General features: G+C 47.6%; 1 protein-coding gene across 1 annotated transcript in view; it reads right to left on the bottom strand.

The window, feature by feature from the left end:
* Window positions 1-14,241, bottom strand: part of MYO3B (myosin IIIB) — a 420,510-nt gene that overhangs the window by 385,038 nt on the left and 21,231 nt on the right. The gene's annotated exons all lie outside the window — the stretch shown is intronic.

Genomic DNA, 14,241 nt, shown 5'->3' with positions numbered 1-14,241 from the left:
ATGGAATTATGAGAAGCACCGTTTTACATCTATCATCGCACAACTGTAAGAAGCTCTGTATTGACAAATGCATAACTAATGCAAATAAATGAGTCAATTATCTATAATGGCCAAAGGCTCGCCACGATGTGCCCTGATGTTTTAATTTAAATAAATGGAATGCTGGTTATTAATGGTCTTCACCCCATCGTTTCACAGGGATAAACAACGCTCTCTATACCCCTGCACATTATCACTAGGAATTACATTCCAAAAATATGTACTAACAATATCTGCAGAGACAACTCAAATTACAGCTCTCTTTAAATTGTTTATACTTAATACATTTCTCTTGTTCTATGCTTCATTAGCTCATGATCTATTGCAAAGAAAACATGATTCAAAATTGCTTGCATAGATGATTAAATAACAAAAAATGCAGATTGCATAATCTGAGGTCAAGAAACTCACAGTGAACAATTTAGCAGGAAGAGATAAATGTATGCATTATTTCATGAAAGAAAGCAAAATACCCATTGTAGCCTAGGACTGACTGATCAAAGTGAGTTTGCAGATTTAGGGGTCATTTCAACATTAGTCCCTCATTGTATAAACCATTATGAGGTCTATTTACTAAGCCGTGGATGAAGATAATTTGAACGGCGATAAAGTACCAGCCAATCAGGTCCTAAATGTCATGTCACAGGCCCATGGTTTGGTACTAGTCATTATCCTGACTACGCCCGTATCCCAGCCCTCTACTAGTTACAAATAATACGATACAGGAATGTTGGGGAAGATGTACTAAGCCTAAAGCCCCGTACACACTAGACGATTTTTTTGAACAATTTGGCCGATTCGGAAGCATTGGAACGTCAAATTGTTCAAATTGTCAAGTGTGTACGCACTATGGACCTGATTCAGACCCGCTCGCTAGGATGCGTTCGCACGCAGCCAGCCGGTGGTTTGCATTCTGCGCATGCGTACGCACAGGGGCGGATTGGGCCGCCGGGAGATCGGGACAGTTCCCGCTGGGCCGACTCAAATGTGCTCCTGCCCCCTCCCCCAGGGCTGGCCGCTAGTGTCCGGGGACTGGGCTGCATGTAAACAAGCGCAGGCAGTGACTGACTAACACTGGCCGCGCAGAAAGGACCGCAGCAGCTCTGCATCGCTCTGCAGAGCTTCATTAGAGGGCTACTGCTGGCTGCTGTGCTGACTACCAGGACCTGTCTGCTGAGTAAGCGGGGGGCAGGGCTCCACTCTGTGTACTGAAGCAAGGAGACACACAGCCCTGTCCCCTGCTGAGAGCAGCAGCGATAGTGTGACAGGAAGGGGAGGAGCCAGGCAGTAACTGGGCCCGGGGTCTCAGAAGAGCCAGGTGCAGCTGCAGCAGAGAGGGAATGGATCCTCTTATCTTCAATGTCGGCAGCTTGGCAGCATCATGACTGTGGCTGGTGAGTGTGTCCACCAGGTGACTGTCACTGTTGTTGTATAGGGGATGCAGTGCAGTGGCGTAACTAGGGGGGATCGGGCAGGGTGCGTGCCCTGGGCGCCGTGGGACCGGCGCCCAGGGCGCGGGTAATGGGACTGACGTCATGACGTCTGTCCCATAATGCTGAGCGTGCCAGCCCAGGAGGACTGGTGGGCAGCGGCGGGAGCGGCGGCGCGGACCGGAGCAGCAGGTAAGTATGTTTTTATATATATATATATATATATATATATACACATATTTATTTATTTTTTTAACCTATCTGCAGAATGGGGGAGGGGGGTGGTATATAGAGCTGTGTGTCATTATATAGGGGCTGTGGTATATAGAGCTGTGTGTCATTATATAGGGGCTGTGGTATATAGAGCTGTGTGTCAGTATATAGGGACTGTGGTATATAGAGCTGTGTATTTATATAGGGACTGTGGTATATGACCACGGCCATCGGGGGGAGGGGGGGGGGGGGGGGGCTCCCTTTTCAAATTTGCCCTGGGCTCCAAATACTCTAGTTACGCCACTGATGAAGTGTTATATATAGGGGGCTGTGTTGTTATAGATTTGTTGTTATATGGGAGGCTCTGGTGTTTATAGGTCGATGTGATGTTATTGTGGAACGTGGTGTTATATAGGGGGTGTTGATGTTGTATAGAGGCGGTGGTGTTGTATAGGGGATGCAGTGCAGTGGCGTAACTAGGGGGGGTCGGGCAGGGTGCGTGCCCTGGGCGCCGTGGGACCGGCGGCACGGGGGGGCGCTGCCGGCCACGGTCCGGCCCCCCCTAGTTAGCCACAAGTGTAGCGCCGACCGCAGTGATTGCGGTCGGCGCTACACATTTACACAAGACCGGCGCTAGGCTTCCAGCGCCGGTCCTGTGCTGCACGCCTGAGCCCGTTCTCTCACCATGAGCGCTTGCCCAATAGCGCCAGGAGGCGGGCTCAGACTGTGCATAACACACGCATCGCTGCCAGCGATGCATGTGTTAAACAGCAGCCAATGAGAGTCAGATAGACTCTCATTGACTGCAGCAGCACCCACTGCAAGAGCCGGACTTCCGTCCGGCTCCTGCAGTGGGTAATGGGACTGACGTCATGACGTCTGTCCCATAATGCTGAGCGTGCCAGCCCAGGAGGACTGGTGGGCAGCGGCGGGAGCGGCGGCGCGGACCGGAGCAGCAGGTAAGTATGTTTTTATATATATATATATATATATATATACACATATTTATTTATTTTTTTAACCTATCTGCAGAATGGGGGAGGGGGGTGGCTACTACTGGGAGGACCTCTACTGGGGGTGGGGGCACCATTATTGGGAGGACCTCTACTGGGGGGGCTACTACTGGGGGCACTTAATCGGGAGGGGGAACCTCTACTGGGGACTACTACTTGGGGGGGAACTACCACTGGGGGCATAATAAAAGGGGCCTACTAGTAGAGGCACTGCACTCGGGGGACCACTACTGGGGGCAATAATAGGAAGGGCCACTACAGGGGGCACTGGATAGAGGGGATCACTACTGGGTGCCTGCATAAGGGGACCACTACTGGGAAAACTGCATGGGGGGGGACTACTGCTGGGGGCACTATATAAAGGGCACTGCATAGGGGGGGGGACTACTATTGGGGGAACCATATAAAGGGCACTGCATCAGGGGATACCGCTACTGGGCACACTGCATTGTGGGGACTGCTACTGGGGGCACTGCATAAGGGGGAACACTACATAGGGCACTGCATTTGAGGGGACCACTACTGGGGATACTGTATAAGGGGCACGACTATGGGCCTGCATAAGAGGGACCACAACTCCATACTGGGGGTACTGTATAAGGGGTACTACTGGGGTTAAGGTGCATATGGATAGGAATGTTCAGTGTGAAAATAAAGGGGTGTGTCATGTTGACACGCCCCATTTTTAAGTGACCACGGCCATCGGGGGGGGGGCTCCCTTTTCAAATTTGCCCTGGGCTCCAAATACTCTAGTTACGCCACTGATGCAGTGTTATATATAGGGGGCTGTGTTGTTATAGATTTGTTGTTATATGGGAGGCTCTGGTGTTTATAGGTCGATGTGATGTTATTGTGGAACGTGGTGTTATATAGGGGGTGTTGATGTTGTATAGAGGCGGTGGTGTTGTATAGGGGCTGTTGTGTTATATAGGGGCTGTGGTGGTATATATAGAACTGTATTTCAGTGTATAGGGGTTGTGTCTGTATATAGGAAGCTTTGATGTTATATATAGCTGTGTGTCATTATATAGGGACTGTGGTATATAGAGCTGTGTTTCATTATATAGGGACTGGTATATAGAGCTGTGTGTCATTATATAGGGACTGTGGTATATAGAGCTGTGTGTCATTATATAGGGACTGTGGTATATAGAGCTGTGTGTCATTATATAGGGACTGTGGTATATAGAGCTGTGTGTCATTATATAGGGACTGGTATATAGGGCTGTGTGTCATTATATAGGGGCTGTGGTATATAGAGCTGTGTGTCATTATATAGGGGCTGTGGTATATAGAGCTGTGTGTCAGTATATAGGGACTGTGGTATATAGAGCTGTGTATTTATATAGGGACTGTGGTATATAGAGCTTTGTGTCATTATGTAGGGGCTGTGGTATATAGAGCTGTGTGGTGGTATATAGGGGCTGTGGTATATAGAGCTGTGGGTCAGTATATAGGGGCTGTGGTATATACAGCTGTGTGTCAGTATATAGGGGCTGTGGTATATAGAGCTGTGTGTCATTATATAGGGACTGTGGTATATAGAGCTGTGTATTTATATAGGGACTGTGGTATAGAGAGCTGTGTGTCATTATATAGGGACTGTGGTATATACAGCTGTGTGTCATTATATAGGGACTGTGGTATATAGAGCTGTGTATTTATATAGGGACTGTGGTATAGAGAGCTGTGTGTCATTATATAGGGACTGTGGTATATAGAGATGTGCAGGGGCGGATTGGCCCACCGGGACAGCGTGAATGTTCCCGCTGGGTCGGTCCCATCCTCCCCTCTACTGGGCCGGCTACCACTGCCTGCAAGCCCGGGTAGGCGGTCGCGCTTCTAGAATCTACGGTGTGGGTGGTCTAGGGCCACCCGCAGCCGCATGTGCATGGCTAGCAACGGGAGGCAGAAAGGAGGAGACAAGCAGTGGATGTTCGCCGGGCCGGCTGCTCTGTGTGCTATACAACACAATTAGAGCAGCCGACGGCTCCGCCTCCCTGTTTACCTTTCAGTTTCGGCAGGTGCGCATGCGCTGAGCACCCCCTCTGCCGACAGGACAAGCCCATACATATGTTTTTCCTGTCCGGGCCAAAGAGATTTTTTTTTTTTCTCGGGGAGCCAATCTGTTTTTTTACCTGTGGAGGCCAGTGTGTTATTTTTTCCTGTGGCAGCCAATGTGTGTGGCTATTATTCCTATCGAGGCCAATAGGTATGCTTTTTGTCTTTTTTTTCCTGTGGGGACCAATGTGTGTTATTGTCTTCTTGTAGGGATCAATGTGTCATGATATAATAGTGTCCGCTGCTGCTGCTAACACAGACAGTAGTACAGAAATTCCGCCCATTACCTCAGTTGCTGCACCAACCATGTAAAGCTGCATCCACAAGAGCACAATCTCAGGAGTCAGGTAGAGAGGTGGCCGATATACACTTGGTTGAAAACAAGAGAGATGTAATGGTGCTCTCACTTCTTACGTGGAGAACTAGATGATGTTTATAGCTTTGTTCACTCTGGAGAGATAGTCCATGTGGATTCTGAGAACGTTGGACAGAAGAATTGGAATAGAACCTATTAAGATGAAAACTTCTCTACAATATTGAGGACTCTGGGCCTGATTCAGAGCCGCTCGCTGCTTGCGAGCGCTCGCTCTGAATCAGGGCGGGGATTTATTTATTTATTTCTTCAGGCCACTTGCTAAGCTGTGGGTGACCACCCACAGCTTTTGTGAGCGGCCTGGAGATGGTCGCGATAGAGCTTGCGAGGAGACCCTGTGGTAGAGTCTCAGCTCTCGCAAGCCCGAGTGGACTTCCTGCTCTAATAGAGAAGGAAGTCCACTACTGACATAAAAAGTGATGTCAGTAGGGCCGCCCACAAATGCCAGGCATTCCTTTGGGAATGCCTGCGTTTGCTCAACCACCCCCCCTTACCCGCCTACAAAATGGGGCGAGATGTCAATCAACATCGACAGCCGCCCCGTCTTGTAGCGAGCCCCGGAGCAACTAAACTTCAGTCGCTCGCTGGGGCTCACGCATGCGCACGCCGGACGTGGCGCATGCGCAGGGGGAAAACATCGACCCGCTTGCAAGCGCTGTGGGCTTGCGAGTGGGTCTGAATCAGGCCCTCTGAGCCCCGATGTATCATTGGACTATCCTTTGTATATTATTTCTTTTATGTTTCACATTGATGGTTTTTGGAGTGCGCAGTAGTGGGGCTTGTTAAATATTTTTTCTGGTGCACCTAGTATAGGACTGTGCAAGTTTCAATGGTGTGGCCAATGGTGGCTTCTAAAGACGCACAAAGCAAGATTGTAGCATCTGTAAGGCGTCTCAGTCCTGGCACATCATTCAGATGCTTGAATGTACACCAGGGAAGGGCATTGTAATGGCTATAGCATAAAGTCATAGACACAACTGCAGCAAAAGATGCAAGGAAGGCCGCTACCTTCTTCGACTCAGAAACAGGCCTTATAAATAGGGATCCCGCCCCCTTTACAAACCCAACCTCCTCAATAGACCCACCCCCTTTAGGGCTGCTTCCAAAAATTTCCCGGGCTGGTTTTCCATCCCAATCCGCCCCTGCGTACGCATCGCCGTGCGCGAACCAGTGTGAGCAATCGGGAAGCGTTTGCTCGCCACACATAGAAAGCCTGGCTGAATGAGTGACAAGAGAAGCCATTTGTGGGTGGTAACAGAGGCAGGCCACTAGAAACGGGGGAGTGAAGGTGCGAACGCAGGCGTGCCTGAGCGTCTTAACGCCGTTTCAGAGGCGTGAATAATTAAGAGGCAGCGTCATAGTACACGTCACTTGATTGTATTCACTCGCAGTGCTTGTGGTAGGGTATGGTCAACCACAAGTGCTGCGATCGCATCCGATGTTACTCGATGTTACAGATGGTGCGAGTTGACATGCGCAAGTGGGCGCCTTAAGACAGGCTGATGGGCGTCTGCATACACAATGCGATCGCACACTTAGACATAGTGGGCGTGCTAATGCCTTGCTGTGTGATCGCCTGTCTTGCAGAATTTGCATATGCATCTAGCGTGCAAACGCATATAGCGAGCAGGTCTGAGTCAGGTCCTATGTGCGCTCCCGCTGCGTCGTCAGTCGCATCTTCAGGTCTTCCCTACATGCAGCTCAAACTGATAATCTTGTTAATGATTCACGGCAAATCGTGCAGTGTGTACGGCAGGGGCGTATCTATAATAGGTGCAGGGTGTGCGGGGAACACGGGCCTCTGATTGGCTGGTACATTCTGTCTCTCCATTTTCTTTCTATGGGGCCTATTCATCATCACTTAATTTATACAAAAGCAGGTGAAAATTAACATTTTCACCTGTAATTGTAGAAATTAAGTATTTGGGCCATTCATCAAGAAGGTAAAGCAGGAGATACTGTATCACAGATATCTCCTGCTTACCTTCCTCTCGTGTAATGGCCGCAGTCCCCATACACTAGTACGGGGACAGAATTCATCAAGCTCCGGAAATTAGAATACTAAGTATATAATATCGGAGCTTGAGTGCAGGAGCATTCGCCATCTTCAGATGGCGAGTGCTCCCGCCCCAGCCTCGCAACCTATTCCTTCCCTAAGGGAAGGAGATCCAGGTTGCGAAGAGGGTTCCTTTCGATATCCCTCCACCCCTGTCCGGCTCCTTCCGCCGGACAATAGGGTCTTGTGCGCATGTAGGTCCTAGTATGCTCCGGGCAGAGCCGGCGGCCCAGCCCCCTCTGCCTGACATCATGATGTTATGCACTCAGGGGGTGGGTGCAGCCAGGGCCGGCTGTAGGAGTTTTTGACCTGTGCGGTCACACTGGGGCGTCACCCGTAGATGGCGCACCCCTCCCCAACAACCCAATTTCAGCGGGACAGTACTGTCCCGCTGTTCCACCCGTGGGCCGAAGTGGCCCAAGGGTGGTCAAACCGGGAGGTTGGGGACCCCCACCACCGCAGCTGATAGGGCGCACTGGAAAGGGGCGGCACAGGGTGCTCCGACCCCTGAAGCTGGCCCTGGGTGCAGCACAGGGCGCTCAAAAGCCCTGTAACATCACTGCATGCACACTGCACAGTGCACAAAATATGCTCTGCCAACAAACCTACATTCAACGCAGCATCAGGCCCTGAACAGTTTTTGTAGTTATCATATAATGCAATTATTACAATAATAATCTAAATCATTTTTGCTTTGCTCGTCCTATACCCTCCATGGCACCAACTGACCACATGCATCCAGTGGGCAGCACAATTCAAGCAGCACTATATATCCAATTCTGAATGGTTCTTTCACAATTGATCCCTCCAGCTTATAGCACTTCACTATATTAAGTCACCAACATCTATTCGGAATACTTATTTGTCATTTTCATTTGGACTACTGCAGGAAAGAAGATTTCCATTTAATATTTATAGTGGTACTCTTTAATGACATCTCATAATGGAAAATGAAACGTTCACATTTATTACTAACACTTCATTAAATCCTTATAATGTGTACATACAGAGTAATGTGATATTTACTAATACCACTGTAAAGCCACCTCTCTATGCTGTTGTTAGCTAAGAAAACTCATAATTACATTTAACATTAGCCTGACACAGAAATACTAGAGATACTTGTGACTTAATGCAGCCACATACGTATGAACCTATAGAGCCAGGCTTACGTCACATGCCTGAGTGGCAGACATCTTGTTGTATACAAACACACCCTTATTGGCTGGAATAAGCAGTGACAGCAGCAGCAATTGTTCAGAAAGGATGCAGGGATATTGTCATAGCAGGCATGTAATAGATAAAGTTAATTCATCCATTTGAAATGATGGTGGTGTGGAGGTAGCCATTTTGTAGGTAGGACTTAGGTATCTGTAGCATGTCAGTTCACTTCAATCAAGTACAACACGGATGTTGGGCATGGTCAATGAATATTGGTCATAAAGAGACTTCTGTAAAATGGCTACCTCCATTGTGGTGAGGTTACTAAAATTTTCTATTATCAAGTGTATTCATGTTACAACAGAATGATCTAAGGGCCTGATTCAGAGCCGGACGCTCTGACCAGAGCGCTCACTCTGAATCAGGGCCCTCCTCCATTAAAATGGAGCGTCCTCCTGGACGCTCGTATAGCTGTGGGTCACCACCCACAGCATATACGAGCGTCCAAAAAGATGGCCGCGATGGTCTTCACCATCGCGACCATCGGACTTGCAAGGGAAACCCTGCGGTCGGGTTTTCCAGCCACAAGCCCTGGAGTGATTTTAGCTCTATCAGAGCCAAAATCACTCCCACTGACATCACTAGTGATGTCAGTGGGGCCGGCTTCAGACGGTAGGCGTTCCCATGGGAACGCCTCCGTCTGGCAGGCACGCCCCCGGCACGCCCACCAAAGGGGGCGTGCTGTCAATCAACATCGACAGCACGTCCCCTTTGGTGCGAGACCCGGAGCGACAGCTTGGCTGTCGCAGTCCGGGTCTCGCGCATGCGCACGACGGAGCTCCCTCCGTCGTGCGCATGCGCAGTGGGGAACATCGACCCACTTGCGAGCGTACTGCCGCTTGCGAGTGGGTCTGAATGACCCCCTAAGTGAGCAGCAGATGATCCACTAGTGTCAGGTAATGGATAGTGCTAGACTTAGGGGATGGGGCACAGAGAAATAAAGACAGATGGTCACAGTCCAGAACACTAAAAGTTAGGTCGCCCTGGTGCGCCCAAACCAGCACCCCTCAAAATCGGTCCCATATGTTCATCTGCTACTCTGCGTTTTTAGGTATATTAACATTTCCATGGGAATTCGATTATTTGGCGATGTCGGCAAGGTAGTATTATTTTTGCACTATTGTATTTGGGTATATGTTAAATAGATATTTAATTTATGACGTAATTTGTCTGACTGCCTCTTTAATATTTACCACCTGCTTATGAAAGCTCAATCTTATGCATAATGACACAATGCTCTAAAGCTCCGTACACATGGAGCGATCAGACAACGATCAGATATCGTTGTCTGATCGTCCTACATGTGCTGGATGTTCGATATTGAACATCCAGCACATGCACCAACCCCCAAACAACTATAATGACCCGCAATCGACGATTGCGGGTCCCTATATTAACCAGGTTAACCTGGTCGATATCGACCAGGTTGGCCTGCATGCACGGGCGATGGTCGATATCGACCATCCGTGCCCGTGCATGACCATCGTTTTGGGGTTGGAAGGGTCCAAAAACAGGACATGAACGATAACGATATGATCCTGTAATATCTGACCGTGTGTATGCACCATTAGGGGGACATTTATCAAATCTTGGAGAGAGAGAAAGTGGTGAGGTTGCTTATAGCAACCAATCAGCTTCTGTCATTTATCTAGCACAGTCTGTAAAATGACAGTTAGAAGCTGATTGGTTGATACTGTATGGGCAACTGATCCACTTTATCTCTCCAGAATTTGATTAATCTACCCCTGATATTTTAGACCATAGTGGGCTACCCTAATTTAAGTGTCAAGAAGACCTCAAGGTCTTAATCCAGCTCTGGCTATGAGTATTCATAGCAATGGGTGCTCTATCTATCCCCACAAACATTGTTTTTAGTGTGGGCTTCAATGTGTTTCAACCTAAATTGTTGTGAATCTGTTTGGCTTTATCTGGCCAGCATCCCTATTCCAAGAAAAATAATAAAACATTTCTTCTATCTTATCTCCTAACTGTGAAAGATCCATTCATCACTCTCCATACAAACAAGGGAATATATAAGCAGAGTAAGTACTGCAAGAGGGGAGAGGACACTTGTATAGCAGTCTGCGCTTGCTTGGTAGATGTGCCTCTACATCAGCAGTACTGAAGTACAATACTGTATCAGCACTGTCTCAGATGTTATAGTGGCAAATGGTGGCAGGTAGATTAAAACATTTGCTCTATCTGTGACTCCCAGACTGGAGGTAAAATCTGTTCTATGATGATAAAACGGTCATTTCTAAAGTCATTACAGCACCACTGGAGATAACATACAGCCAAGTTTGTCTAGAAGCCAAAAGAATAAACAAAGTATGCAGAAAACATCTAAAATAAGTGCTTATGTTAGCTGGGTTTTTCTTTCCCAGTATTTATAAAATCAAACAAAATGACGGCATATAAAAAATAATAATAATAAAATTTCAAAAAAATTTCAATGCAAAAAAAATTAGCGTTTCTTCAAAAAAGTTAAAGAAAGTTTAAGTTTGGGCGGATGGGTTTGTAAGTTAGGTCACACATTTCTTGAACCATTATTGCGCTATTTACGGAAAGTGCATGTCTACTCTTCAACACGTGCCATTAAAGATGCAGCCCCTTGGGCCCTGATCTCTACAGTGTGGGTTCATAGGCAAGCGCAGAGGGGGTTTCCGGTTGCCTGGAAACCCTCCTTCCTAGCCCACACCATGATGACCACAATAGAAATAGCATATAATACTAGAGTTGCATGTTTTTAGGATTCCCCTTTGTGTCACAAATGAAATAATTAGCACCACCTGTTGATCTTTTAAAAAGTGTCATCCAGTAATGAATATACTTGTGCACCAACTAGGAGATCAGGTAAACATGCACTGTTAGGGGTGCACTGATATAGACCATCTATAGGGTTAATTATTAATACTATATAATACTACCAATCTGTACCTATATGTCCAGGGTAGTGCAAGGTTCTTTTTTGCCCACCCGCCCAGATTCCCAAACTTGCTCAAATGATCTGGAATGGAGCCCACATCTGAAATAAAAAAATCAAACTCAGACAGAATGGCCCTACTTCTGCATATAATGGGATTCTGTGCTGGTCCTGTATACTGTATGTCACAATTATTACATACGTTTGTATCATAACTGTTTAAGTGCTTATTATGGACTGGCCACACTTGCTTTAAATTAGGCATTTAGAAACCCCCCTCTAGAAATCCTGCGTTTGCAACTGGGGTTCCATGCCTGAAGCCACTGGGGACCCCTGATAAATTGGCTATACTGAAAGGAGAACCTGATTAGTGGAGTTGGCATCAGCAAAGTGCACTATCATGATGGCCCCCAATCATATAATCCCATTTTAATTCCTCTGATCTAATTAGATTTCAAAACCAAGTGACAATCAATTACATCAGGTAAATGGAATGTTGCCATGATGCTTTCAGGGCCAGAGTAGATAGCAATGGCACCTGCTCCCTGTTCATCACATCAGAATTTGTAATGCTCAAGTTCAGTAACATTGAAATGAATGGCCCTATAACATGAATGGAGCTCAACAGCATTGTTCATTGCCCCTCCACCTGCCAGCCAATCCAATTGCAGTGATTTAGCATAGCCATTCTGCAGTGGGGCTCATAGGGAGCAATTTGCAACAATTCTTATCCTGTGGTTTACAGTTTAAGCGGAGTTTCTGATGATACAATTTCCTGTGGATTACAAGTAGATATGCATATTTCATAAGATTAATAAAACACTGGAGGATCCCATTGAATTGCAAATTCCAAAAATTTATAAAGTTGTAAATGTTGGAGAAGTATACAATTTCAAGAGAATGTGATTTCATGTGTATGATTTGAATGACATATTTTACTGTTTTTGTATAATGCAATGGGGTCAAAGGGAACCCTTACCATTCTGCTGGGACTGCCGAGTGACAAAATGTCGACACTCCAGTGTCCTCAGTCTACCTCATGACCTCCTTATCCTGACACACATAGGTCAGTGGTACCAGTAAGAACACCATGCTATCCACTGTGGAACCGTCAGTCTCTGAGAGTCCCATAGAAGCTCTGCTGTGACTAGTCTTGGAATGATTAGAACTCTGACAGAAGCACCCCATGCCAGAGCCAGAATAACAGGTGGATGGTGCCCCTGGGCCACCTCCCTCAGGGATCCCCTCTGGCCAGAGAACACTGCTGCACTGTGCAGTCCCATGCTTTTCCTAAGGCCTGGACAATAAGGGGGGCAGTGCTGACAACAGGAAGAGGCCCGGAGGGATGGGGCGGGCCCCCCTGTTTTAAGTGTCCGAGTCCTCCCGAAAGATTAATCCGGCTCTGCCCCCACGCTCTTGGCCTACCTGTTAATTGTGGAAAGTATCCAGGTCTGTTTAGCCTGGGTCTAGTCTCCACTCTAACATGTTGACCCCACATTCATTGTCCCCTGTTAGTTGGAACTACCTCAGATAATCTACCCTGGGGCTGTATTTCACCGTAGCAGGGGAACCACATGCTTGATGTCCTCCAGTTTTAAGTAGAGCATAGGCTGCCCAGTGCTGGGGGTGCTAGAGGAATTTTACAGGGTCACTGAATGAATTTACAGAAGTTTACATTGTTCTTCATTCATTTCAATGAGATTTCTACATGTAGAGCTCACATTGGAAAACTCATTCAAACGTAGGGGCTACTGAAATTAACGGGAAATTAAACCTGTATCAACCACATGGGTGCAACATAACAAACGCTTATTGTACACAAGAACAATCACTTTATAACTCCTCCTACTTCGTCATGCGGCTACCATATTGTTTCATTTATCTGTAAATAAAGGATAATTAACCCTATCCCTGATTGGGGTCCTGCGTTTATGCAGTCCGGCGAGTTACCCAAGGCTGCTTGCTCGCTTTCACTGCCTGCATAAAACAAATGGGTTGACAGGAGCGAGGATGCCGGGGAGAGTCCCCTGGCGTTAGCCACAGTTTCCTTGCTCCTGTTGGCCTGGTCTCGCTTCATGCAGATAGTGTATTGATGAAAGTCAGTCTGCTGCCGGTAAGAGTGTTAAGGCAACATTGGACACATGGCCATATATCGGTGTACCAACCAGATCACATAAATGTTCAACAGGCAAGTGATCTTTTGATATTGAATTTAACTAATCACTGGGGCCTCATATAGGTTTGCCAGACAATAGCCACACATGTATCTCTGCAGTCATCGTACACATCATTTATAGATATACCCGTGTGTGATGGGATGTAGTCGGCATCCCGGCATGCGGGATTTGACGGTCTAAATACCGGTCCCGAAATCCCGACTGGTCGGGATCCCGGCACCAGAGAGCCGGGATTTCATACCCAACTGATGTAGTCGGCATCCCGGCGTGCGGGTTGCCAATGGTCTAAATACCGGGGCTGAAATCCCAAATGGCCGGGATCTCGGCACCAGTATGCCGACCGTCGGCATCCAAAAGGTAAGTATCGGGGTGTAGGGGGAAGTTAGTGTTAGGTAGCAGGGTTAGGGTTAAGCATTAGGGTTAGGCACTGAGGAGGGAGTGTTAGGATTAGGGTGCAGGGAGGGGGACTAGGTTTAGGCACTAGGGAGGAGGTTACGTTTAGGCACCGGGGAGGGAGTGTTAGGTTTAGGGTGCGGGAAGGGGGAGATTAGGTTTAGGCACTAGGAAGGGGGTTTAGGTTTAGGCACCGGGGAGAGAGGGTTAGGGTAAGGAATAGGGTAGGGAAAATACTTACAAGCAGTTCTTATGGGTGTCGGGATTCTGGCTGTCAGGATGCCACTGTCGGTATTCTGAACAGCGGCATCCCGACAGCCGGGATTTCATACCCAACCTATG

The sequence above is a fragment of the Taudactylus pleione genome, unplaced genomic scaffold, assembly GCF_031769625.1.
Source record: "Taudactylus pleione unplaced genomic scaffold, aTauple2 ptg000004l, whole genome shotgun sequence".
In the NCBI taxonomy this organism is placed as follows: Eukaryota; Metazoa; Chordata; class Amphibia; order Anura; family Myobatrachidae; genus Taudactylus; species Taudactylus pleione.
The sequence above is the reverse complement of the archived record's forward strand: the minus strand, read 5'-3'. Positions and strand labels throughout refer to the sequence as shown.